The sequence below is a fragment of the Ictidomys tridecemlineatus genome, chromosome 5 (assembly GCF_052094955.1).
Source record: "Ictidomys tridecemlineatus isolate mIctTri1 chromosome 5, mIctTri1.hap1, whole genome shotgun sequence".
In the NCBI taxonomy this organism is placed as follows: domain Eukaryota; kingdom Metazoa; phylum Chordata; class Mammalia; order Rodentia; family Sciuridae; genus Ictidomys; species Ictidomys tridecemlineatus.
This window is the reverse complement of record NC_135481.1, coordinates 80,256,984-80,283,800: the sequence shown is the minus strand read 5'-3', so window position 1 is coordinate 80,283,800 and position 26,817 is coordinate 80,256,984. Positions and strand designations below refer to the sequence as shown.

General features: G+C 37.9%; 1 long non-coding RNA gene across 1 annotated transcript; it reads right to left on the bottom strand.

Moving 5' to 3' along the window:
• Positions 1-1,676: 1,676 nt before the first annotated feature.
• On the bottom strand, positions 1,677-2,197 carry LOC144377552 (uncharacterized). The gene is made up of 2 exons (XR_013438547.1): positions 2,113-2,197; positions 1,677-1,805 (listed from the first exon to the last, which is right to left on the bottom strand). It is a non-coding gene; the product is annotated as an uncharacterized LOC144377552 (long non-coding RNA).
• Between the last annotated feature and the right edge of the window lie 24,620 nt (positions 2,198-26,817).

Here is a 26,817-nt window from a genome sequence, read left to right as displayed (position 1 = left end):
TTATTCTGGCACACAAAAAAATGAAGCCACCAGGTGTCTGCATTACAGGTGCACTCAAGTGAACCAAAGTGGTGCAACCACTAAATTAGAGGCAGATCACCTGCCCAAAGGCAGAAGACAGCATGGCATCATTGCAACTTCCTGTCCATAGCTTAGTCAGTAGAGGGAGGAACTTGAACTCTGATCTCGTTTTCCTGGCCAGGATTATGCTCCTGCCCCATGCTAAGGTAGACAATGGTCAGTGAAGCTGGAGAAATTGGTAGGGACCACATTACAGTGGTCTTACTATGAATTAAGAAGCTTGGGTTTTATCCAATAGTCCATGAGAGCGATCAGAAAGTCTTAAGAAGGCGAATGAAGTGGTCAGATTTGCAGTTTTGAAACATTTCTCTGGCCTCAGAATGATGCCCAGATTGGAAGAGGACAGGGCCTTGGAAGCAGAGAAACTAGAGGGGAATTTTCACAGTAATCAAGTAAGATTTGAATTAAGACAAACCAACAATGATAGAGAGTAGAAAGATGAATATTCAGCAGGTCAAATTTACAAGATTTGGTGACTGATTATATGGGGTGAGGTAGTGATATGGCAGCAGAACAGAAGGAATCCAGGGATTCCAGAGATTACCAATTGATTTCAGAGTTCCAGAAAGGTCTTATTGGAACAGGCTTAGTTGGAGAATCCATAAGAATCCCCAGGTAGAGATGTCCAGTTGGAAATTAGGGCATTGGGATGACTCCGTGATCCTGGGAGTGTTACTTACCTTATTAAAGCCTCATTCTTCTTATTTGTCAAATGAGAATAATATTCTCTTCTCAGAGGTTTAACTAACTTAGTCTAAGTTTTCCCAGCATAAAACATTATCCTTAAACAGAAAGGACAGATTAGGTCCTAATCATTATAATGAGTAAGAACACTATCCTGGGAAGCCTCTGCTCTCTCTAGGCCCCTGTGCTCCAAGTCCTGCTTTGTCCTTGGAAAGCTCACAGACTAGAGTATCAAAGGCTTTACCCTGAGAAACTCAGCCCATTGAAGCTTGGGTTCACTTTCTGGCCTTTGCATCTATTATTCTTTCTGACTGGAATACTGTTCTTCCCTGTTTACCTAACAAACTCCTTCTCATCCTACAAGATACTTTTTGTCACCAATCCTATGATCTCTGGTCTGCCTCAACTCCTGGAACAATCCAAATGCCATCTTATTAAAAAGATGTTCTTTCTCTAGTCACCATATTATCGCTTAAGTAGTTGAGGTATGTAGGCCTTGCCTAAAATGCTGACTGACCCAAATGAAACAGTCTGAATTTAAATACCACTGAAGTGTATGCCGATTACAAACCTACAATCTCTTAGCTTCAGCCCCATCTTTCAATGGTCTACCCTGCAGTGCTGGAGCTGGGTGGGACTCTACAAACCAAACGTCTGCTTGGTCAACAGTCTCCCTGTTAGGCTTTGCCAAGAAATATTCAAATCTAGTTCTCAGGGTTTATTTATTTTGTTTTGTTTTGTTTTTTTCACCATGCATGAAGTCCTGGATTCAATCCCAATTACCACTAAAAATAAAAATAAATAAGGAAGGAAAGAGCGGATGCAGTGGCACATGCCCATAACCCCAGTGGCTCAGGAGGCTGAGGCAGGAGGATCAAGAGTTCAAAGTCAGCTTCAGCAACTTAGCAAGGTTCTAAATCAATTCAGAGAGCCGCTTATTTATTTTATATTTAAATAAAAATATAAAAAGGGCTGGAGATGTGGCTTACTCAATCCTTCAAACAAAAGAAAAGAAGGCGGCAGGAACAAAGGAGCAAGACCTAGAAAAAAAGCACACAGAATCAATATCCAAAGGAGTCATCACATGTTCATTCCAGCACACACAAAAAAAATGAAGCCACCGGGTGTCTGCATTACACTCAAGTGAACCAAAATGGTGCCACCACTAAATCAGAGGCAGATCACATGTAGTACTGTTTTTATTCAGGTGGTGCCTCCTTCCTAGAGGTCTGGTTCCCAAAGCTACAGATCCCATTCTGGAAGTTCAAAATCAACAGCCCCAGGAAAGCACCAACAGCTCCTTCTCACAGGCCCCTCCCCACATTTCTAAGTTTTAATGATCCCAACCTTTGTTCCCAGGTTCTGTGGGTGGTGGCTGCTTCCTGCAGTTGCCATCTCTGTAATATCCTGGTGTTCTTTTTCTGCCTTTTCAGTTGCCTAGTTAACAACTTTATGCCTAGTTAATAATTCTACAAAATTCTCTTTGTTCAAATAACTGGTTTGGTTTCTATCTTCTGGCTGGGCAATGCCAGTACAAATTTTTTTTTTAAAGAGAGAGAGAGAGAATTTTTTTTTAATATTTATTTTTTAGTTTTCGGCGGGTACAACATCTTTGTTTGTATGTGGTGCTGAGGATCGAACCCAGCGCCGCGCACGTGCCAGGCGAGGGCTCTACCGCTTGAGCCACATCCCCAGCCCTACAAAATTTTTTTTAATGTAAGTATGTTATTGGGTTTTATCCTTATATTTCATAGAATTGAGTAATTTTTGTCTGGGGAGCCCAACTCCTAAATGTCTGCCCACATTTAATGTGATTGTGGAGTTCAATCCTTAAATACCTAACTGCTCTTGATGTAATGAGGATGCTGAGACCACAGGCATGAGTTCTTTTCAGCATCTGGACCCCACCCAACAGAATAGCCTAAGGCAGGGACCTGAATCTGGCTATTGTGCCAGCTTCCAGAACCCTGCTGACAGGGTTCTCTCCTTCCATTGTCAGGATAAGAAATAACTGAGTTCTGTCAAGTACCTGTGGTTTGTTGTGATGTTACCACCTCTTCCTTCTCTGCTGTCAGTGTGGGTGGAACCTTGCCCTGTATGCCCTTGGCCTTCTGCCCAGGGGCCTTCACCTTCCTTCCCTATTGAGTTCTAGGAAATAGGGGCAGCATTAGAGTTTATGTTTTACCATACTGTGTATATTTATATCTCGTTGAGTTTCTTTAATTTGGAGGAAGAAAACTAATCTGTTTCCAGTTCCACCTCCAGAACTAACAAATTAGCTCTGAATTAGACTAACATAAGTAAAAGGTGACATAGTACCTACTCTGACAGAGTGTCAGTCCACTGGGGAACACAGACAATAGGTTTCTAATTAGGTTACAGGTTCGGTGGCATAGAGACAGGGAAGTGCGTTAAATAAGAAGTTTCTCATAAAACAGTCCATCCATAATCTGAGAGCTGGCAAGGCTCCCTATTCCATGAGGTTGCTAAGAGACAAGGCTTTTCCTATCTTGTCACACCACCATCCCTAGATGGTTGCCATTGTCTACAAAGTCTAGGACGATTGTCATGTTCACACTCCAATCAATAGAGTAGAAGAAATGAAGAAGAAGGAACTCACCCTCTTCTTTTAAAGTCACAATCTGGAAATTGCTCTGCCTCAGATCACACCGGTCAGAATATAGTCACATGGTCACAACTGTCTGCAAAGGGAAATAAATCGTTTATTCTAGGGACAGCCATATGCTGAGCTAAAAACTAGAAATCCTATCTTTGCACAAAAAGGAGAAAATGGATATTGAAGGAAACTAGCATCCTAAGCATGGGAAGGGATTCATGTAGAACACAGGATATAGAGGTGAGAGGGCCCGAGGAAGCTTAAAGAAATAAAAAAAGGAGAGGTTGGGATTGTGGCTCAATGGTACAGCGCTCACCTAGCATGTGTGAGGCACTGGGTTTGATTTTCAGCACTACATAAAAATAAGTAAATAAAATTAAGGTGTAAGGGGAAAAAAGGACAAAAAACATGTCTCAGAGCTTAAGATTTCTAAGATGGAGCATTTTCACATGACAAGGTCCAGATGTGGCATAGAGTGAGTGACTAGAGTAGTAAACATAAACTTATTAAACCTGGGACTGAATCAAAGATTTTCCAAGCTAGAATGTTAAGTGATTGTTTAAATGGACCTTGAACTTCATTTTAATAGTATTATGTATTATAAGGGACAGAAAACTTGTGTGGAGGTGTCAAGTCAATGAAGGTGACTTACGAACAAAGCACCAAGCAGCCGGCGACCGCAAAAGAAACATTCATCAGGCACCTACGGAACTGCCTGTCAATCAGTGGGGTCTCCTGGCCAATCCTGGATCTCAGCCAGTTCCCCCAACCAACTCCAGCAGGACAAGGGACTCTAAAACCCCTTTTCCTGTCCCAAGCCCTCCCTTCCTGCCCTAAGCCCCATAAAGTTCCAGTCCAGTTGAGCCCCCACGTGGTTTCTCCTCAGACCCTCTTCCTATCTGCTCTGTGGGTCTGATAGAGGTCTGACCAGGAGTGGAATCTCAGTAAAGCCTCCTTCAACGGCCTTTTTAAATCTGCCTCCTTTTGGTTGCCACTGTTGCCTGACCTTACAGAGGGCTGGGTGGTTGACCAGACATAAGCAATAAAAGTAAGGGAAGAGTCAAAGACTTCTCAGAATTTTCATTCTTAGGAAAAGGTAGAATGAAAGTTTGACCCACAAAAATAAGATTGTGGAGTAAGACTCATCTTCTACATATTACATGAGGTAAAAGAGGGTGATTTAAGTAAAACCATACTATGGATAGTTGAAAACACATTTCTAATTTGGTCTAGAAAATTGAGTTATAAGCAGTGCCTTCTTTTGAAATAATGACACGAATCATAAACCCGTGTGCACAAGGAAGGCAGTGAGTGGTCAGTGACTCACTTTAAATCTAATTTGGGAATTGGCAGAAATGTAGGTAAGGATAAGTCAATTTATTAAAAATAAAAAGACCAAAGTGCCTTCTGGGGGAAAATTATGCTGTGTTTATTGCCAAATTCACATAAATTTGTACCTTTCTGAACAATGCATGGAATAACCAAACTGAAACTTATTTTCTGAGAGACTGAAGATCCACTTGCAAGAAAACTTCCCCTAAAAAAAGGGAGAAAAGACCACGAACAAATGCAAAAAAAGAAGCTTTGATTATTGGAGGGGTGGGGGGGAGAAATGGAGGGGAAGAACAATGTCAGCCCTTTGAATTCTGGGATTAAAATACCAGGCTTTGAGGACTGGGGTGGTGGCTCAGAGGCAGAACGCTCATCTACCATGCATGAGGCACTGAGTTTGATCCTCAGCACCACATAAAAATAAAATAAAGATATTGTGTCCACCTAAAACTAAAATATAAATATTTAAAAAAACACCAGGCTTTGAGAGAGGACTACATGTGTTAGTATTCTCCTGTCTACTAATAACTAAAGCATCCATAAATCCTGAGTAACATGGAGTAAATTAACTTGCGAAACCTCAGTTTCCTCTATAAAATGAACATAGTAATAGGAACTACTTTGTAAAAAATTTAAAGGATTCTGCTTAAGGGCCTATAACATAAACCTTAAAGAAGAATTGTTAAAGGGCTTATCACACTTTTAAGCATATAGTAAAAGCTCAATGATTGTTGATAAACTATAGTAATGATGGTGCTCCCCAGGCCCCAAGGATCCCTACCTGAGTTCTGTGAAGAGCAGGTGCCATAAAAGGAAAAAGCGCAGATGGGAAGCTTGGGGAGTTAGTGGGTTGTGATCTTTCTAGCTGAGTGCAATACCAAGCTCTCGGGTGATCAGGCATTCTTCCCCACAAACGCCACACAGCTGTGGCTCTGTGAAAATTTTGGGCACCAGAGGCAATAACAGGATGCAGGACTCAGACACATGGCACTAGGACCCAAATAGTACTGTGTGGAGGTGGCAAAGCAATAGCAGTGTCAGGCTGGAGAGTGTTAATTTATGAGCACTCAGCAGATGCCTCCTAAAGACTCCAAGAAAAAATTACAGGGTGAAGACCTGCTGGAGTGGGTGGGAAAGAGCTACTCAAGTCATTATGATTGATGTGATTCCATTTGTACTAATAGTAAGTTATCTTGGGAGATATTGCCTAAGAACCAATTATCATCATGTGCCATCAACATCATCTTTTCAATAAGAGGTCCTACATTTAATATGACAACCAAAACATGCTTCTTTGTTGGAATATAAAGAAGTCTTCATTTTCCTGTGTCCAAGATACATTTAGTACAGTTTTATTTAGGCAATAAATCCATACAAACACAAAAGCAAGTATTGATTCAGATTGTAATATTTCAAGTACTCCCAAGCAAAAGTTAGTGAGAAAAATATATAAAAATGTGCAACTATAGTAGAGCCAGACATCAGAAAATAATATCTTCTCTTCCCACTTTAGCTACTTTCACATTAATATGAAATCCAGCATTATTCATGATCCAATATTTTATAGCACAATGCTCATAGGCTCTTGCTTTAGATAAGCCAGAAACACTAAGAGACTCTGAGAGTTCCACAAATTCCTAAGTGATGATTCATTTAAATGAGGGGAATCCAGACTGTCCTATTCTCCTGTCTACTAATAACTAAGGCATCCATAAATCCTAGAAAAATTAGCTTTGCATAGAAGTCTGATCAACTATGCTGGAAGAATGAGATAGTCTGAAGTATTCCAAAGGGTTTCCAATAACAAACATTTAGTTTTCTCTCAAATTCATTAAAAGGGAGACCAAATGTCTTGGTTGAGGGAAGAGCTGAGCCCCTACTAAATTTACAGATGAAAATGCTTTTTGGCCAATCCAGAGCTCCTTGAGTCAAAAGGGAAGTACAAGGCCACTACTTTTGTAGATAACAAATTGGTTCGGTCAAGGGAAGACTGCAGATCTGACAAGAAAAAAATGGCACGCTCAAGAGAAGATGAATTTTGACCCTATTTCATTATAGAAGACCACAATGAAAGAAAAATGACTTCATCAATCCCATTCTAGGAGCCCTGGTGAGGCTAAGAATAAAAGAAGAAAGGCACTGGAACTGGCTTCCTATCATACAAGTTGCATCCATCAATCCAAGGCAGCTTGAGAGAGGTGCATGCTCACAGCTGACAGTGGGTAAATCACAATTATCAAGACCTTATTAGCTATTGCCCTAGAGTTAAAGAGGGTCATTTGCCTCTAAAGGGTAGCAATCAATTGCTTTGTATGGGCAACAACTCATAAGGCCAAGGTCAAGGTATGGTGATGGAAAATTAGGTTAGATATCATAAATCCTCCAGTACCAATCCTTTTTATTTGAACAAGAGTGCTGTAAACTATCAACCCTAAAGACAGGCTTGTGGGAAATATATCAGAATCCAAAATCATAGTGAATTTTCTGATGGATAAAATAGAATAACCTAGAAAAGATTGAATTTTCTTCACTTGATAAGAAGAAAAAGGAATTCACCCTGCCTTGATGCACATGGTTAATTCTTCAGAGCAGCAACTACTCATCAAAAAATGATGAAAAGATACTTCATAGAAGAAAGATTTTCTTATTTCTTTTCCTCTTCTTTCCTTGCTCTGATTCAACTAACCCTATGTCCTAAATGAATAAAGAAAGGGTCAAAAGTAGCAGATACCATGAGGTTTATATTGATTAATTCTGTCACAGGTTTGTTTGGTTTTTTTTGTCTCTACCTAATTGCCAAAAAGAAAACTATCAAAAAAAAAAAGAAAGAAAGAAAGAAAGAAGAAAGAAAAAAAATAAACATACAAAATAAAATCCTCAGCTTCCCAAATAAAAATGTGTCATAATTGTTCAGAACTATCAGAAAATATTAACAATTAATAGGGCTGGGGATGTGGCTCAAGCAGTAGCGCGGTCGCCTGGCATGCATGCGGCCTGGGTTCTATCCTCAGCACCACATACAAAAAAACAAAGATGTTGTGTCCGCTGAAAACTAAAAAATAAATATTAAAAACATTCTCTATCTCTCTCTCTCACTCTCAAAAAAAATTTTAAAAAAACAATTTAATAAATCTAGATTAAGGCTAAGTTGGACCATTTTTTCAACTATGCTGAATGTCTGAAAATATTCTAATTTTAAAAGTGGGAAGAAATCTTATTATAATTAGTAATATAGTAAAAGTAGCTGTGGTTTAATTCATAAATAATTCTGTGTACTCCTTGTATTTTTGTTTCTCGTATAGAATAGTTACTTGCATTTTTACTGGCACAATCAATGGTTTCTATTTTTGTGTAGACTCAAGTTTTTCTACCTAATATTGTCCCAAACAGAAATATCTGTAAGTCAGTATTTTTATATTGGTCACAACAAATATTCATTAAATGATCCTACCTGTTCTCATTTAGCAATTTTTAAAAACTTTGAAAAAGTTAAGACAAAAAGACAAAACTTAATGTTATCACTGATGATTTGTTTTTAACATAATTTAATCAAGTAAGGAAATAGGAGTCAATTATGAATGTATCACAATGAATTCCAATTTTATATATAACTACAATGCATTAACTAAGAAATAAATAAATAAATAGAAGAATGGTCGCTGGAGTTGAGAAAGGGGAGGGAGGAGGAGAGGGAAGGAGATAGCGCTGGGAATTTATGCTATATGCATTTATGAATATGTCAAAATGAACCCCACTATTATATATAACTATATTACAATAAAAATATGAAAAAACAGAATGTGTATGCACAACTATGCCATAGTGAAACCTACTATCATGGAAAATTATAATGAACCAATAAAAATTTTTTAAAAGGAGTCATCTTTCAAACAATACACAACTGAAAAAGCAGAGTTTTATTAAGTCTGTGAAAAATGATAAATATTTCTAAAATGAATTTTGTTTAGATATGTCAGAAGTTAAAGATTATTTATAAAAGTCAGTGGGCAATTTCTCTCAGGTCCTCACTACTGAGATAACAAAGAAAAGAAGGAGCAATAAGCAGTCCTGTCAAAAATGGCCATATGCCACCCATTCACTACAAGAATCATGCCCCATGAGTGCCCAAGGACAAGGCCATTAAGTTCATCATTCAAAATACAGAGGCAGCCATAGGGGCATCAAGGGCATTTCTCAACTGAGTGATTTTGATGCCAATGTGCCTCCAAGCTGTATTTGAAACTACATTACTGCAGGGGTTTGCTATTCACAGCAAAGTAGTCAGGGATCATTCACATGAAGGTTGAAAGGACTAAGAAGACCCACCTTGAGTTGAACCTCACGACTGCTACCAAAGCCAGGTGTGAAGCTGGACTCTTAAAGATTAAAAAAATATGTATATATCCTCTGGAAACAAATAAAATGGAAATTATACTTTTTTAAAAAGTCAATGGGGGGGCTGGGGTTGTGGCTCAGAGGTAGAGCGCTTGCCTCACATGCGTGAGGCCCTGGGTTCAATCCTCAGCACCACATAAAAATAAATAAATAAAAGTGAAGATATTAAAAAAAAAAGTCAGTGGGCAATATGTAAAAAGATGTTCAACAACACTAATTACTAGGGAAATACAAGTCAAAACTATAATGACACCACCTCACACCCAATAAAATATTCCCAATCAAACAGAAATTCCAAGTGTTGGTGAGGATATGCTGAAATTGGAGCTGTTATTGAAGTACCTCAAAAAATTAAAAGTAGAATTACCAAATGGCTCAGCAACTCCACTTCTAAATATATACCCAAAAAAATCAACACAAAGTCTCAAAAAATATTTGTACTTACTTATTCATAGCATTATTCACAATAACTAAATTTTGTATAAGCAGCACAACTGTCCATTCACAGATGAAAGTATAAGCAAAATGTGGCGTAGAAATGCAACATTACTCAACCTTAAGGAAGGAGAAAATTCTGACATACACAATAAGATGGATGAACCTTGGTGACACAATGCTAAGTAAAATAAGCCAGTCACAAAAAAAAAAAAAAACTACTGTATAATTCCACATATATGAAATACTCAGAATGTCAAAACCATAAAGATTGTAGAATGGCAGTTTCCAGGAGTTGGAGGAAAGGGAGTCTCTGTTTTACAAGAATAAAAGAGTCATGGAGATGGATGGTGGTGATGAATGCATGACATTATGAATGCACTTAATACTATTGAACTGTATATTTAAAAATAGCTAATGGTAAACTTTATGTTACATACATTTAACCACATTGAAAAGAATTTGGAAGTAAAATCAATGGGCAATGGGAATGAACTGGTAAATTCTTTAGACCCAGAAAAGAAACAATGCTAAATGTAAATCTAAAGTTATCTCTGGATTGATCTCTACTTGTTAAACAACACTTATTCCTACATCAAATTTTTCTGAAATAAAAACTGAATTTTTCTATAAATATAAAAATCAGGAAGCTTCAGAAACAAGTGGGTGTGAAAACTTTCATATGTTCAAAATATCCTACTTTGCAATCTCCCTCTGCTTTCCCCCACTACTGGTAGATTCTATTATCTCCTAAAGTAATCCATTGGAAATGCTAGACTTATTATTTTTTACTATACCCAAAGTCTCACTAGCCTACAGATATTTCTAATTACTCACTAACAATTTATGTCTGCTCCAGTATTCTTTCAGTTATAAGTATAATTTTTGGTCAGCATTTTGTATTTAAAATGCTATTCTCTATCACTCACATGAATTTATAAAATGATGATTACCAGGGGCTGGGAGTAGTAGGTAGGGGGGTGAGGAGATATTGGTCAAAGGATTCAAAATTTCTGTTAAATAGGAGGAAAAGTTCAAGAGAAACATTGTATAATATTGTAACTATAGTTAATAATAATGTATTTTGAAAAACACTATAAAAGTAGATGGGGGTGGGCTGGGGCTGTAGCTCAGTGGCAGAGCGCTTGCCTAGCATGTGTGAGGCACTGGGTTCAATCCTCAACATCACATAAAAATAAACAAATAAAATAAAGGCATACTGTCCCTCTTCAACTAAAAAAAAAAAAAAGTAGATGGGGGGAGTGTACCAGAGATTGAACTCAGGAGCACTCAACCGCTGAACCACATCCCCAGCCTGATTTTTTGTATTTTATTTAGAGACAAGGTCTCACTGAGTTGCTTAGTTTTTCTCTTTTGTTGAGGCTGGCTTTGAACTCACTATCCTCTTGCCTCAGTCTCCAGTGCTGCTGAGGTTACAGGCATGCACCACTGTGCCCAGTATAAAAGTAGATTTTTAAGTATTTTTACCACAAAAAAATCATAAGAATATGAGGTAATGCATATACCAATTAGTTTCATTGAGCACACTGTATACATATTTCACAAAACCAGGTAACACACAATAGATTCACACAATTTTTATTTATCAAGTAAAAAAAAAATCCTAGTTTCACTGTTAATCATAAAAACTTTTAGAATATTTTGGTAAGGTATAAAAATATTCTAGACTTGCTTACTTTTTTCACATTACTTATACTGAAGAATAATAGTAAAAATAAAGAAGTTAAAGGAAAAAAAATTGTCCAGGAAATATAGTTTCCTCTGCTAGCAATTTTATAGTCAACGTTTTATAGTAAATAATAATAGTGGATTTTTACTTTCTAGGCTCCTAAATAAAGGGTTGTTTCATAGAAGCCTCTTTTTCAAAAATTAGGATAAGAGATAGCAGAAATGGAGAAAAGAAGAAAAATCCCCCAAAACTCAGAAAGTGAGCAGCCAGTTCATAATGCACAGAGACATATCCAATAGTGATAATGAGCTGTGAAGCCATAGAAGATTCCTAGAAAAATCAACAGTATCAAGATATAGGGCCTGCTAAAGAGAAAGTTAGATCCCACCTTCAAAATATCTAAGGCCAGTGGTGAACCAAATCAAATTGCAAAAATACTGCCCTTCCAGTTCAATAAGAGATCAAATTGATTCTATCCCCTTCTAGTAGGCCAATACACAAAAATTGTGTGCTCCTTTCTGAAAACCAATATTGTTTGCTTCAGTCCATACTATTCCTTTATAAAATGAGCCCAGTTTAAAAATCACAAGAAATATGTAATATCAAGAAAATGTGAAACATTGTCTATGTCTCAGATGTTGAAATTTTCAGACTGAGTTAAGAGAACTGTGATTAAAATGTCAAAGGATCTAGTGAGAAAGATGGACAATATATTTAAAGGGATGGAAAATTTCAACGGAGACATTGAAATTATTTTTAAAAATCAAAGATGCTAGCAATGAAAAATATGGTAGCAGAAGCAAAGATTTCATTAGAGGTGTGTAACAACATATTAAACAAAGCAGAGGAATGGAGCCAGAAAACATGTACTCAAACATAAAAGTAAGTGTGAAGGGGAAAACAATAACAACAAATCTGTGAAATAATATCTAATGGCCTATAATACATGTAATTGGAGAATATTAGAAGTAGAGAGAAAATGTGGTATAAGAAATATTTGAAGCCTGGGGCTGTAGCTCAGAGGTAGTGCCCAGCATCTGTGAGGCCCTGGGTTTGATCCTCAGCACCATATAAAAATAAATAAAGAGAATAAAGATATTGTGAAAATAAGTCCTTAAAAAAAGAATTATTTGAAAAACTATTTGCAAGAAACTTTTTTTTAAAGAGAGAGAAGAGAGAGAATTTTTCAATATTTATTTATTTATTTTCAGTTTTTCAGCAGACACAACATCTTTGTTTTATTTTTTTTTTTTTTTAATGTGGTGCTGAGGATTGAACCCAGCGCCCCGCGCATGCCAGGAGAGTGCGTTACCGCTTGATCCACATCCCTAGCCCAAACTTTTTAAAATTGATTAAAGGAATAACAATACCCAAAGAATAAAGAATCTTGGTGAATTCTAAGCAGGATACATACAAAGAACTCATTTTAACACATCAAAATTAAACTTTTTTTTTAAAGAGAGAGTGGAGAGAGGGAGAGAATTTTAATATTTATTTTTTAGTTATCGGCGGGCACATCTTTGTTTTGTATGTGGTGCTGAGGATGGAACCCGGGCCACACGCATGCCAGGCAAGCGCGCAACCACTTGAGCCACATCCCCAGCCACAAAATTAAACTTTTGAAAAGCAAAAGTAAAAAATAGTACAGCCAAAGGAGGGGTCTGGTAACAAATCATGTACATAGAAAAGAAGGATGACTTCTCAGATATCCATAAAGTCAGAAGACAATGAAAAATACCAATTTATGTCTGTTCCAGTGTCCTTTCTGTTGTTGTATAATTTTTTACCACAATTTTATGTTAAAAATATTGTTATCCTCTATTGTCAACATAATGAAATCATAAAATGATGATTATCAGGGCCCAGGAGTTGGGGGAGGAGAGGTTTCTAGGGAAAAAATGCCAAATAGAATTGTACATTCAGTGAAAATATATTTCAAAATGGAGAAAAACTCAAGATATTCTTATAAAGATAAAATCTGAGAAAATTTGTCTTTTACTATGAAATGTGGAAGGTGGTTCTTCAGGCTGAATCTTTAGGCTAAAGAGAAATAAAATGTAATGGAAATCTAGTATTGCAGGAAGAAATGAAGAGTGAGAAATTAAATTATCTGTGTAAATGCTTTTTTTTAAATTAGCACTTGAAGGGAAAGCAAAGAATGAGAGACAAGTGATCCAGAAATGAAAGACAGACTAGGCGGAGATACACATGAGAGTTTATTTGTCAGAGCTGACAAATAAAGGCCATCTCTCTATAGGAGAGAGAAGCACCCTAGATGTTCAGGTGTTCAGCTTTTGTGGGGTAGGGGTTTGGACTTGTAGTTGTGGCGCTATGGGATAGGCTCAGGGGTGCTTGCATCAGAGCTAGGCGGGTGGGAATAACATGGGATTGGCTTAGGTAGATGGCACCATGGGGCTTTCCAGAGCAAAGGGGTCTATCCTTCTGAGACTGGCTTAGGCTTATAGTACCATGGGGTAGGTCACTAATGGGGGTGGCGGGCTGCCCCCATGGCCAAAAGTTTCGATTTATGTAGTTGAGAGGGAGAAATAAAGAATGTCCACACGCTTCTGCCCTTTTCAATGCTTTATTCACTCAAATCACTCAGTACAATTTCATTCTATAGGTTCTTAATCAAGAAAATGACAATCCTTAATGCTGGGCACTGCAATAGGCAAATAAACAATTCTAGATTAATTCTAAGCACTGCAAACACACTTAATCATGACAGACATTCCCTCTGCATGCTAAGTTCAAGTGTCAGATCAAAAGTCTCAAGCCTTAGGCTTTAAATGCAGCAGATGCTGCGGTGATGAGATCAGGAACCAAGGCAGGCTTCTCCTGGGGTGGAGCTGACAGCAGGCTGAGGAGGTGGTTCTAGGGAGGAGTTGTGGCTCTCACCAGGGTCAAGATGTGGCTGTAGAGTTTGAAAGCGGTGAGAACAACACAGAGGTTCAGGCAGATGAGAAGAGTTGGGATGTCAGTTCAGGTCCTCATCAGGCTCTCAGGCTTATATGCATCACTATGGGCTGGTTGGATGTCTGTTTATTTGCTCTATTATTTATACTAAATTTTGGGGCTTTTGACTCCCCTTTCAATCCTTATCAGCTACCATTGGATTTCTCAGTGACATCATTTACCCTCGGGTTAAAACATCTGGTCATATGTGGGGAGCCATTCTCACACGTGACTGGACGACTCCCGGTTTGGGTCTGAGGCGTTCTGGCTGTGTCGGAGCTTTCCGGCCCTCTCCTGATGCGAGAACCCGTCCGTGTGGGGGTGTGCCTGACCACTGACCCCGGGGGCCCAATCACTGACCCTGACCTTGGAGTGCGGCCCCCCCTCAACCTTCATCGGATGGAATTCTCCCCTGGATTTCTTATTCCCCAATAAAAGGCTACTCCCTGGCGAGCTCGCTCGCTCTCTCTCTCCTGCTAGCCCTGAGTAATCCTTGCTGCCCTGCCGGGTGGTTAGAAGTGGGAACCAGAGAGGGGAGCCGTCTGGGACCTGGCAATAGAAATAAGGTAACTGAGTCTGTGTGTTTTATTTCGATCTCAGCTAGCTAACTTTTATGCCAAGAACCTCATTAATGAAACCATTGCGCTGGCCACATGGTGGAATTGGCCCCCATGGTCCCCTCTTATCAGGCAAGAACAGCCTGCCAGAGGCTTCACTCTTGAGTTTATCAGGGTGGGGGAAAGTGACTTGAAGGCCATACTAGAGGGCTCCATTAGGCATGCCTGGTGAGACTGCAGGTTTCAAACTGAGTTTTTAAAATGGAGTTGCTTAGGCTAAGGCCTAAGGCCATCCTCACAGGAAGAGGTTGGTAAGAGGAAGTACAAGAAAGCAAAACTTATCTCCTAAGATGGCAGGTTAACATTTAAGGTGGCTGCTCAGATGTTAAATCAAGACCCTATAGCATTTTTATCTATTTTTCTCTTACATTTCTTTTTTAAACCATCAATTTTTTTTTCAATTTTTATGTGACAAAATATAGATACCATAAAATTTACTATCTTGATTTCCACAAGCAGTATCAGCAAAATGAAAGAAGTTTCTAATGCTCATCTCCTCACAGAAATATCAATTTGAACAACCATCCACAAATGGAAATTCCTTCCCGGGAGCTATGGAATTCAAATGAGACATTACTGCACATGTATAGATCATAGAAATAAGATGCATTGCAGAGGGTAGGAAGGACAGTTTCATATTATTTACTTCATCACTACCCTAAATCTGAATAGAGAAATGTGGACAGAGATAGCCTCCATGTGGGGAAAGAGTGAGCACCTGGCTTCACTGTGGATTCAGCACTAGGCCTATCCCAGTGAACCCTGGTTCCAGACCAGCCCATGTGGGCCCAGACTCAAGGCTAGCCCCTGTAGGCCTAGATTCCAGGCCAGTTCTATATCAGGCTGGCCCTCATGATCTAGGTATTGGACTGGCACCCATCAAGCAAAGGTCCAGGCTTGGTATTTGTGAATTTAGGTTCCAGGACAACTTCCGTAACAGGCCACCTCCAGTTGCTTCAGGCTAGCCCTTGTGGACCCAGAACGCAGGCTCACATAAGCATCAGACGAACCCCTGCAAAGTAGGCTTTATGCTTAGCCCCACAGACTCAGGCTCCAAGCCCACCTCCATGGTTGCAATCACCAGCACAGGTTCTGTAAAACCCAGCACCAGATCCATCTGCCCACTGACACAGGCATCTCGCCAGCTTACTCAAGGATTCCAGCAGCAAGTCTACCCACAAACTTCAGTAGCCCAGAATCTCTGACAATCTAACTAGAGCTGTTTCCCTCATGGTGGCTGGGAAGCAGAGTAAGAGAAAAGGTCCAGGGAAAAACATATCCTTCAAAATTTCCCAGTGACCAACACATACAACTTATAAACATGATCATCAATGGATTGATGAGGTTATCATTCTCATGATTCAATCATTATCCAAAAGGATGATTATAATAATGATAACCAGTATCATTATCCTCTGAACACAGCTACATTGAGGACCGAGATTTCAACACATGAAACTTTGGAACACAGTCTAAATCCAAAATATAACACCCAATCAGAAGAACAAAATGCAAAAAGAATTTTTTAAAAAGTGACGAAAGCCTAAAGAATTTATAGGACACCATCAAGTAAGCCACAATATACATTATGGTAAAGTAGAAAAAGAGAAAGCAATAAAAAAATCTATTTAAAAAAATAATAACAAATCTTCCCAAATGCAGAGAAAAAAAATCCAGATTCATGAATCCCGGGGATCCCTGAGTGGATTAAGTATAAAGAGATCTTCATCTATGTGTATTTACAATTAAAGTCTCGAAAGTCAAAGACAAAGAGAATTTGGAAAACAGCCAGAGAGAAGCAACTAGTCATATACAAGGAAATCTCCATAAGACTATTGGATTTCTTAGGAAAAATCTTACTGGCCAGGAAAAGGTAGGATGATGTATTCAAAGTTCTGAAAGAAAAACACTGAAAACCAAGAATTCTACACCCAGCAAAGTTTCCCTTCATAAATGAAGGAGAAATAGACTTTCCCAGACAAACAAAAGTGGAAGGAGTTCATCACCACTATACCTGACTTAAAAAAAATGCCAAAAATAGTTTTTCAAATTTATTAAAAAGATGCTAACTAACAACACAAAAACATATGAAGTATAAAATTCACTGTTAAGGTAAAAACATAATCAAATTCACCATACTGCACTGGTGATGTGTAAATCACTTTTAACTCTAGTATAAAAGTTAAAAGACAGCCAGATGTGGTGATACACACCTATAATCCTATAGACTTGAGAAGCAAAGGCAGGAAGATATCAAGTTCAAGGTTCAGCAATTTAGCAAGAACCTATATCAAAAAATGAAAAATAAAAAAAGGGCTGGGATGCAGCTCATTGACAGAGCACCCCAGGCTCAATCCCCAGAATCACAAAATAAAAGTTAAAAGACAATAGTATAAAAAATAACTACAATTTGTTATAAAGAACATGTAACTTAAAAAAGACATAAATTGTAAAGGTAGAGATTTTTATGCAAAGTTAAGTTTTTATCAACTTAAACTACTATAACTCTAAGATGCTTTATGTAAGCATGATAACCACAAAGAAAAAATCCTGTGGAACCTGTAGTAGATACACAAAAGAGAAAGAAAAACAAATCAAAGCATACCACTACAAAAAAAAAAAAAAATACCAATCACAAAGGAAGACAGCAAGAGAAGAAGAAATACCAAATAGTCAGAAAATAATTATAAAAATGGCAATGGTAAGCCCTTACCTATCAATAATTACTTTCAAGGTAGGTGGATTATGTTCTCTAATCAAGATACAGATTGGCTGAATGGATTTTAAAAACAAAATCCATCTATAAACTGACTCAGTTTAGCTTTAAAGACACACACAGGCTTAAAGGAATTGAAAAAGATATTCTATGAAATAATAATCAGGCCGGTGGGTGTTGCTCATTGGTAGAGTGTTTGCCTAGCATGTGTGAGGCCCTGAGTTCAATCCCCAGGGCACTCCTGTGCGCACCCACCACACACACACACACACACACACACACACAAAGGGGATGGGGGGTGGCTATTCTTACACAAAATAGGCTTTAAGTTAAAATGTAAAAAGAAACTAAGAAGGTCATTATATAATGATAAAAGGGTCAATTCATCAAGAGGACATAATTATAAGTATGATACACTCAACACTGTAACACCTAAATATACAAAACAAATATTAACAGAACTGAAGAGAAAAATAGTCAGCAATACTTTAGTAGGGGATTTCAATATTCTACTTTCAACAATGGGCAGATTATCTAAACAGAAAATCTATAGATAAACAGTGGAGTTAAACATTACAGACCAAATGAGATATATATATATATATACACACACACACACTATATATATATATATATATATATATACTCATAGAACATTCTATCCAACAGCATAAGATCTCACATTCTTCTTGAGGGGACATGGAACATTTTCCAGGATGGATTATATATTAGTCCACAAAATAAGTCTTAAAAATTTAAGAAGACTGAAATTACATTTCCGGTCTCTCTTTTTACCACAATGGTAAGAAACTAGAAATCAATAGCAGAAAGAAAATTCACAAATGAATGGCAATTAAGTAATACACTCCTGAACAACCAAAGGTCAAAGAAAAAAATCAAAATAAAATAAACATCAAAACAAGTGAACACGGAAACACAACATAGCAAAACTTATGGGACACAGAAAAAGCAGTTCTGAGAGAGGTTTATAGTGATAAATGCTTACGTGAAGAAAAAAGAGAGACTGCAAATAAACAACCTAATTTTACACTTCAAGGAACTATAAAAAGAACAAACTAAGCCCAAAGTCAGCACAAGGAAGGAAATGATAAAGATCAGAACAGAAAAAAATGAAATAGAAACCAGAAAGACAATAGAAAAGATCAAGAAAATTCAGGGTTTTTTTAATGATAAAATGATAAACTCATAGCTAGAATAATAAAAAAGAAGAAAAATAAAATCAGAAATGAAAAAGGAAGTATTACAAATGATACCACAGAAATATGAAGGATCATAAACAACTATTATAAACAATGAAATGCCAAGAAATTGTTTAAATCTTGCAATATATTTTAGACATCTTTTCAAGTTATTTTCAAGTTATTAGCTTGTGTTTTTAAACACTTATATGGCATTTCATTGCATAGATGTACTATAATTTACTTGCCAATTCCTACTGGTGGGCATTTGGGAAGTTTTCCATTTTTCACTATTAAAGGCAAGGCTGTAACTCATACATTGTGATAGGAGTATAAATTAACACAGTAGAATGAATAAATAAATTGTGCATATTCACAAAATGGAATATGAAACACAGCAATGGAAATGAATGAATTATACCTATATATAAAAGCAGGGTTAACTATACAAACATAAGCAATAAAGGAAAGATGAAAAAGAATACATAAAGCACTTTCCATTCATATAAATTTTAAAAATAACCCTCATCCTGACTGAACAGTTTAGCCTGTGATCCTTCACCTCAGGGCTATCCTCACTGTTAGACTTTGACTTGAGTAGTGGCCGAATGCAAAGATCTCAAAGCCAAAGAGGACCCTGATTCCTCAGAATGCAAATTTTTGTAGTCCAATCTTTCTCCCCAAATGTGTCATAGTCCAGTTCCCTGTTATCAGAAAATTTTACATGTTTAAAATTTATGTTTGGTGCTACCCTAATTAAACTGTCTTCAGAGATGGATTTTCAGTCACACAAGAAAAAAAGGTTGTATTACTCTATCATCACAAAATATTCCTTCATTTGCCAGATTCTTTCCCTTTCCTTCTCTCCTCTTCTTCTCCTTCTCTCCTTCCTCCCTTCCCTCTTTTATTTCCTCATGTTTCTTTGCTTAGTTCTGACTTCCCTCCTTTCTCTTCAGTTTGAACCCATAGCTTGAGTATCCAGAGGCTCCACAACCAAGATGCCCCAGGACCATCAACAGGTAGACAGCAAGGGACTCCAGAGACACGTTGAGACCTTAACTATAGAAAGACTTACCCAGAGTATTAGCAAGCAGATCTGCGGAAGTACCACAGCCATGGTTGTGTGGCCCCTCTATGGCCATGGGCCTCAACAAGGACAAGAAGGTGACGAAGAGCATGAGTAAATCAAGGCACAGCTTCAACCACAGGCACCTTACCGAGCACACCATATTCACATAGGACATGACCCCAAGAGGTGTGTGGCTTTGTCCTGTATGAATAATAAACTGTGGAGCTGCTCAAGTTCTCCAAAGATTAAACAGTTCTGTAAATTCATCAAGAAAAGTGGGATTCAACAAATGGTGCTGGGAAAACTGGAAATCCAGATGCAACAAAATGAAATTAAACCCCTATCTCTCACCATGCACAAAACTCAATTCAAAATGGATCAAGGACCTAGGAATAAAACCAGAGACCCTGTGTCTAATAGAAGAAAAAGTAGGCCCTAATCTCCATTGTATGGGATTAGGCCCCAACTTCCTTAATAAGACTTCTATAGAGTAAGAATTAAAATCAAGAATCAATAAATGGGATGGATTCAAACTAAAAAGTTTCAGCAAAAGAAACAATCTGTGAGGTGAATAGAGAGCCTACATCTTGGGAGCAAATCTTTACCCCTCACACATCTGATAGAGCACTAATCTCTAGGGTATATAAAGAACTCAAAAAGCTAAACACCAAAAAACAAATAACCCAATCAATAAATGGGCCAAGGACCTGAAGAGACACTTCTCAGAAGATGATATACAATCAATCAACAAATAAATGAAAAAATGTTCATCATCACTAGCAATCAGAGAAATGCAATTCAAAACTACTCTAAGATTTCATCTCACTCCAGTCAGAATGGCAGCTATTATGCATACAAACAACAATAAGTTTTGGCAAGGATGTCGGGGGAAAGGTACCCTCATACACTGCTGGTGGGACTGGAAATTGGTGCAGCCAATATAGAAAGCAGTATGGAAATTTCTTGGAAAATTGGGAATGGAACCACCATTTGACCCAGCTATTCCTCTCCTTAGTCTTAAAAACAGCATACTACAGGGACATAGCCACATCAATGTTTATAGCAGCACAATTCACAATAGATAAACTGTGGAACCAACCTAGATGCCCTTCAATAGATGAATGGATAAAAAAAATTGGCATATATACACAATGGAATATTACTCAGCAATAAAAGAATAAAATCATGGTATTTGCAGGTAAATAGAGGGAGTTAGAGAAGATAATGCTAAGTGAAGTTAGCCAATCCTAAAAACCCAAATGCCAAATGTTTTCTGATATAAGGAGGCTGATGATTCATAGTGGGGTAGGGAGGGGGAGCATGGGAAGAATAGACAAACTCTAGATAGGGCAGAAGGGTGGGAGGTAAAGGGAGGAGACAGGGGGTTAGCAAGGATGGTGGAATGTGATGGACATCATTATCCAAAGTACATGTATGAAGACACGAATTGGTGTCAACATACTTTGCATACAGAGATGTGAAAAATTGTGCTCTATTTATGTAATATAAATTGTAATGTATTCCAGTGTCATATGTAAATTTAAAAATTTATAAAAAAAAAAAAAGTGGGAGCCGGGCGCAATAGCGCACACCTGTAATCCCAGTGACTTGGCAGAGGCAGGCTAAATCAAGAAGACTGCAAGTTTGTGGCCAGCCTCAGTAACTTAGCAAGACCTGTCTCAAAATAAAAAGTAAAACGGACTGGGGATGTAGCTCAGTGGCAAAGTAAATCTAGGTTCAATCCCCAGTACCAAGAAAGAGAAGAGTGGGACACACATCCATGCCAACAAGAAGAGAAAGGAACTGAATAATGTCCTAACTGCCAAGGAGGACTAAGACCCCTTTTTCCTCTGTACATAATAAAACCTTTACAGAAAAAAAAATAGGGGGAGGGAGGAAGGGAGGAAACTGGTACTGTAGAACTACATACCCCTCAGTGTGATTAACTAGTGAGGAATTCCCTCATAGTGGATCTCCTGATCAGAACATCAAGGATGATCATCCTTGTCAGGAACCACTATTTCCAGACTAATAGCCCTAAGCATAAATATGCAACCCCAACCCACCCAACCATATTGTATTAATACGTGAACTTGAAAAGTCTCTGTGAGGATCCTTTATCTGTAAAACAGAGATGACACCAAATGAGGCTACTGCCTGCGTGTAAAGCACTTGCATATAATAGTTCTCAACAACCTAGTTATTACAATTTTAATTTTTATTTGTTCTTTTTAGGTATACATGACAGTATATTTTGACATATTATAAATACATGGAGTATAACTTATTCTAATTAGGATCCCATTCGTGTGGTTGTACATGATGTGGAGTTACACTGGTTGCGTATATTCATATATGAGCATAGGAAAGTTATATCCAATTCATTCTAGTGTCTTTTCTATTCCCATTCCCCCTCCCTTCCCTCAGTCCCCTTTGTCTAATTCAGTGAACTTCTACTCTTCCTTCCTCCTCTTATTGTGAATCTGAATATTAGAGAGAACATTTGGCCTTCAGCTTTTTCAAACGTGGCATTCTCTGGTTACCAGTGAAACTAAATATATATTTAGCTTTCAATATGTTTACTGGATATTTTCTATCTCTTCTTTTGTGACTTATCTGTAGCCCTTTTGATAGCATAACCAATCTTGACTTGAAGTCAGTTGTCAGCAAAACCTTTCCTGAACTGATGTGAAGCTATTTTAAATTTTATTTACCCCATTTAGAATGAACATTCATATATTTGAATAAATATATAAACTAAAAATATATTTGATGAACTGCATGCTGCCCTGAGCCTCACTGGGAATGTTCAGCACGTACCATCAACACATCAAAAACTGAAATCATTTTCTCTTATGTCAAACCTATTCATCTATTTATATTAATTCTTATTGATTGGAATCACTAGCCACTCAACTAAGAATCTGGTCAGCAATCATGATTTTAATCTCTCCTATATCCTTGCTCTTAATTTTATCCATTTCTCATTTCCATGGCAACAAACTTAGTTTAAGCCCTTGTGATGGCTAATTTTATGTCAACAAGACTGGGCCACAGGCGGTCCAGATATTGTGTCAAACACTATTCTAGGTGCTTCTGGGTGAAACTAATATTTAAATTGGTAGACTGAGTAAAAACAGATTGCCCTCTCTAACGTGGTTGGGCCTCACCTGAAATCAACAGAAGTGAACAAAATAGTGACACTCCCCAAATAAAAGAGAATTCTCCTACTGATGGCCTTTAAACTTGAATGTAAACATCAGTCCTTCTTGTCTGATGACTTTCAAACTGATACATTGACTTTTCCAAATTCTATAAAGATTTCTAGCCTTTAGACTCAAAATGGGACATTGGCTCTGGAGATTTTAGAATTGCCTTCCTCCAGAGTCGTATGAGTTGATTTCACATAGTAAATCTCTTTATGTGTGTGTGTGTATATACATGTACATGCATATATGGGTGTGTATGTATACATATCTCCTTTTGGCTATTTCTCTAAAGGATCTTGATTAATACACCTATCATTCATTGCCTAAATTATTCTACTGCTTCCTAAACAGTTTTCCTAAGAGAGCCTTTATTCCCTTCAGTCCATCTTTCACATTGCAACCAGGGAGATCTTTCTAAAATGCAAATCTGAGGCAGGTATGGTGACATACACCTGAAATCCCAACTACTGCAAAGGCTGAAACAGAAAGACTGCAAGTTCAAGGCCAGACTGAAAGATGTACCAAGTCCCTGTCTCAAAATATAATTTTTTTTCAAAAGGTTGGAGATGTAGCTCAGTGGTAGAGCATACCTAAATGCAATTCAAAGTACTAAAAAAAAATAAAATAAAATGCAAATCCAGTATCACTCCCTCACTTAAAACTCTTCAAAAAGAGTCCCTATTACTCTTAGGATGAAGTCTATACTCCTTAATGTGGCCTACAAAATCCTTTATAATCTACAACCTACTTGTTACATCATCTCCCCTATTATTGATCCTTTTGCCCCAGTACCTGGATTACTGAATGTTACCATTTACCAATTTGTTTAAGCCCAGAAACCTGGATTCTCCCCTTCCCTTCTTCCTCTTTATCTAATTAGTCATCATATCCTACCCTCAGTACCACCACTTGGTCCCAGTCACAATCTTTTCTCATCTGGACTGCTAAACTAGCCTGAGGCAGAAGCAAAACATGACCCTCATGAATAGCTTGCTCAACATGCTCAATTTTGTACTATAAAATGTTTTATGTGTAAGAACATCTGATGTACTCTTGAAGCCCCCACTGAATTTTTAAGAATTGTAGAAGCTATCGAATTTCCCACTAAACTAGAGGAAAACACAGGATCAAGGCATTTTTATACACCCAAAGATTTTGAAAACTATCAAAGTAAGAGGACAAAAAAAATAATGCTTTAATTAAACCTTGGTACTATTTTATTCAAGGTAAATGCAATAAAGAACTGGGAAGAATCTGAGATTTTTATCCTGTTTTACAAAGTAACAGCCTACTGACTGTTGCTGGATGCTGGCAAAAGACATAAGAGTCTAGAATCAGAGATAAAAGTTATTGCCTTCAGCAACAGCAGTAACTGGAATAAAATACTAACATTTTCTTGTTGTAGTCCTTCAATCTCTAACTCCCACAGAGTTGCACAAAAAGGACCTAGATGACATCTACGCATACAATGAGTTACATTATAAGAAAGACCCCCCCACCAAGCTTAGAAAACCTAACTATCATGGGACAGTAAGCATGCCTACACTTTGTTCCAAAAGTAGACACTACATCTTCCAAGATTCCAAACACACCTGTCCCTTGCCCTGGAAGGAAACACTATCTCTTTCTGCCAATGATGTTCCCTATGCAAACATCCTTAAAGAAACAGTCTGGAACATAGACAATCAGTGCCCATTGCTCACAAGAAATATGTGGAATATGAGAGGGCTACAGAGAACTGTCTCCCAACACCATGGACAATCTCCCAACAAGATCCACAAAATTGTGTGATTTCTACTACTTTATAGTTTCTACAGTCTTTACTTTTGGAAAATTTTTCCCATGATATGCCACTCCCATCAGCCACTCTAATTAATCTGACCAACAGAGGGGAAGACCAAATCAATTTGTCTCACACAACATTTAATTAAGGTTACCACCAATAGAACTCTGTACAGCAAGATAAGGCCAAACTACAAAGTCCTGGACCCAACCAGTTTAAAAATCCCACACACCACTGGGGTCTACTTAGAAGGCCAAGTAGCTTTCCCTTTAAAGTTCTATATTGACCTTTTCATTTGGCCTGAGTCATTAATCCAAGCATAGCAAGATATATCAGATACTGCACAGATGTCACCTGAGGAGGAAGTCTAAGGCAATTCTTTCATCCATAGCAACTCTGTTTAGTAAGCTGAAGCTGACCTTAATTCCTTCCAAGGCCAAGGTAGTGTAACTTATAACTACAGCTAAATTTTGCTACTCTTCCTAATTGGATAACTTCTGTTATCAGAATAACTGCCCTGAAAGTGTACATAAATAATGCATCCATTATCATTCTAGGGAGATCCCTCCAGCAACTAAGAATTGCTTCACTTTGAATATATATATATAGAGAGAGAGAATCATTTGAAGGTCACATGATCTATTTCCTTAAAGATTTGAAGATCTTATGTTTGCTCTTAAGGGTATTGTCAGGAGAGACAGATTAACTCTTGGCTTCCACCCAGGAAATAAAGTCCTAAGGACACACAAGGTGCCCCTAGAAAGAAAACATTGTTTACAATGCTCAGCCTTCCCAAGTAGGACATATTCATTCAGAGAGCAGAGGTGACAGTTCCTTCAACGTGGACTCTAGGCAAGCTGATGAGCCTTAGAACCCCTAGTTCAGTTTGAAAAATTGAAATCTAATCCCTGATTTTGAAGGGATTGCCTCAGGGTTGTCTGTCCAAACTATTCTATTTGTCTTTGCCATCAGGTAGGGGGTACTGATCACCCCATAGAATGACTAAGCAATAGCTGTGGGAATGGAGATGTGGAAGACATCTGGTAGTATTAACCGGTGTTTTGAATGGAAGATATGGAAGCTGGGTTATCCACTGCTTTTTCTGGTAGACTCTTGCTAAGGTGAAGAGAAATGACAATCAAGATCATGGATGGAACCATTGGGAAAGAAAAGCAGATTCAGCAGTTTCACCATTTAAGGTATTTGCAACATTTTAGGAGACTACTCAGGCGTATTCCTTCCTGAAGAAGAATCCAGGTGTCACACTGAAAGACAAAAGATTGTTAGAGATCCTTCCTCCCAACTCCTAATGTCTCAGGTGTTCTCACCCCAGATGCTGGGATTGCTTTCTATCCCACAAAACCAGTTTGCCTCATTTCAGTAACTATAAATCACCCTTTCCTAAGCATCTCTGTTCACACTTAGACCTTTAATCCCAGAGTCCAATGTAAAAGGGATAAGCCATTTTTATAAAACTTAGAGATTCATTATGCTACCCACTTTGGCCTGCATGAACAACTCAGCAGTTCACAAAGCAGTGTACTTACCAAGTAGTGACTGGCCTCATGAATCTGGGTCATACAAATCCAATATTCCAAATGGTTGAACCAGAATTTGAGTGTGACATTCCTAGGTCTCTTTTGACTAGATTTCCAATCCACTGGTCTGAGGATTCCCTTAGTGAATTGAAAAGCATCATACCCAGGAATGGTCAGGAAGAAATCCCAAATTTTAAAATAGCAATAGATCATCCAGATCATTAACCATGAAATGGCTAAGCACAACCACATTCCATAATCAGATGAGGAATCCACAATCAGAAATCTATTTGATTTCAGGAGTGGCAGCACACACAAATAATCCCAACAACTCAGGAGGCTGAGGCAGGAGGGTTGCCAAGTTCCAGCCCAGCCTAGAAAATGTAACAAAAACCTACTTCAAAATAAAATATAAAAAGGGCTAGGAATGTAGCTCAGTGGTAGAGTGCCCTGGGTTCAATTCCCAGGGAAAGAAAGAAGGGAAATTTTTATTTTTC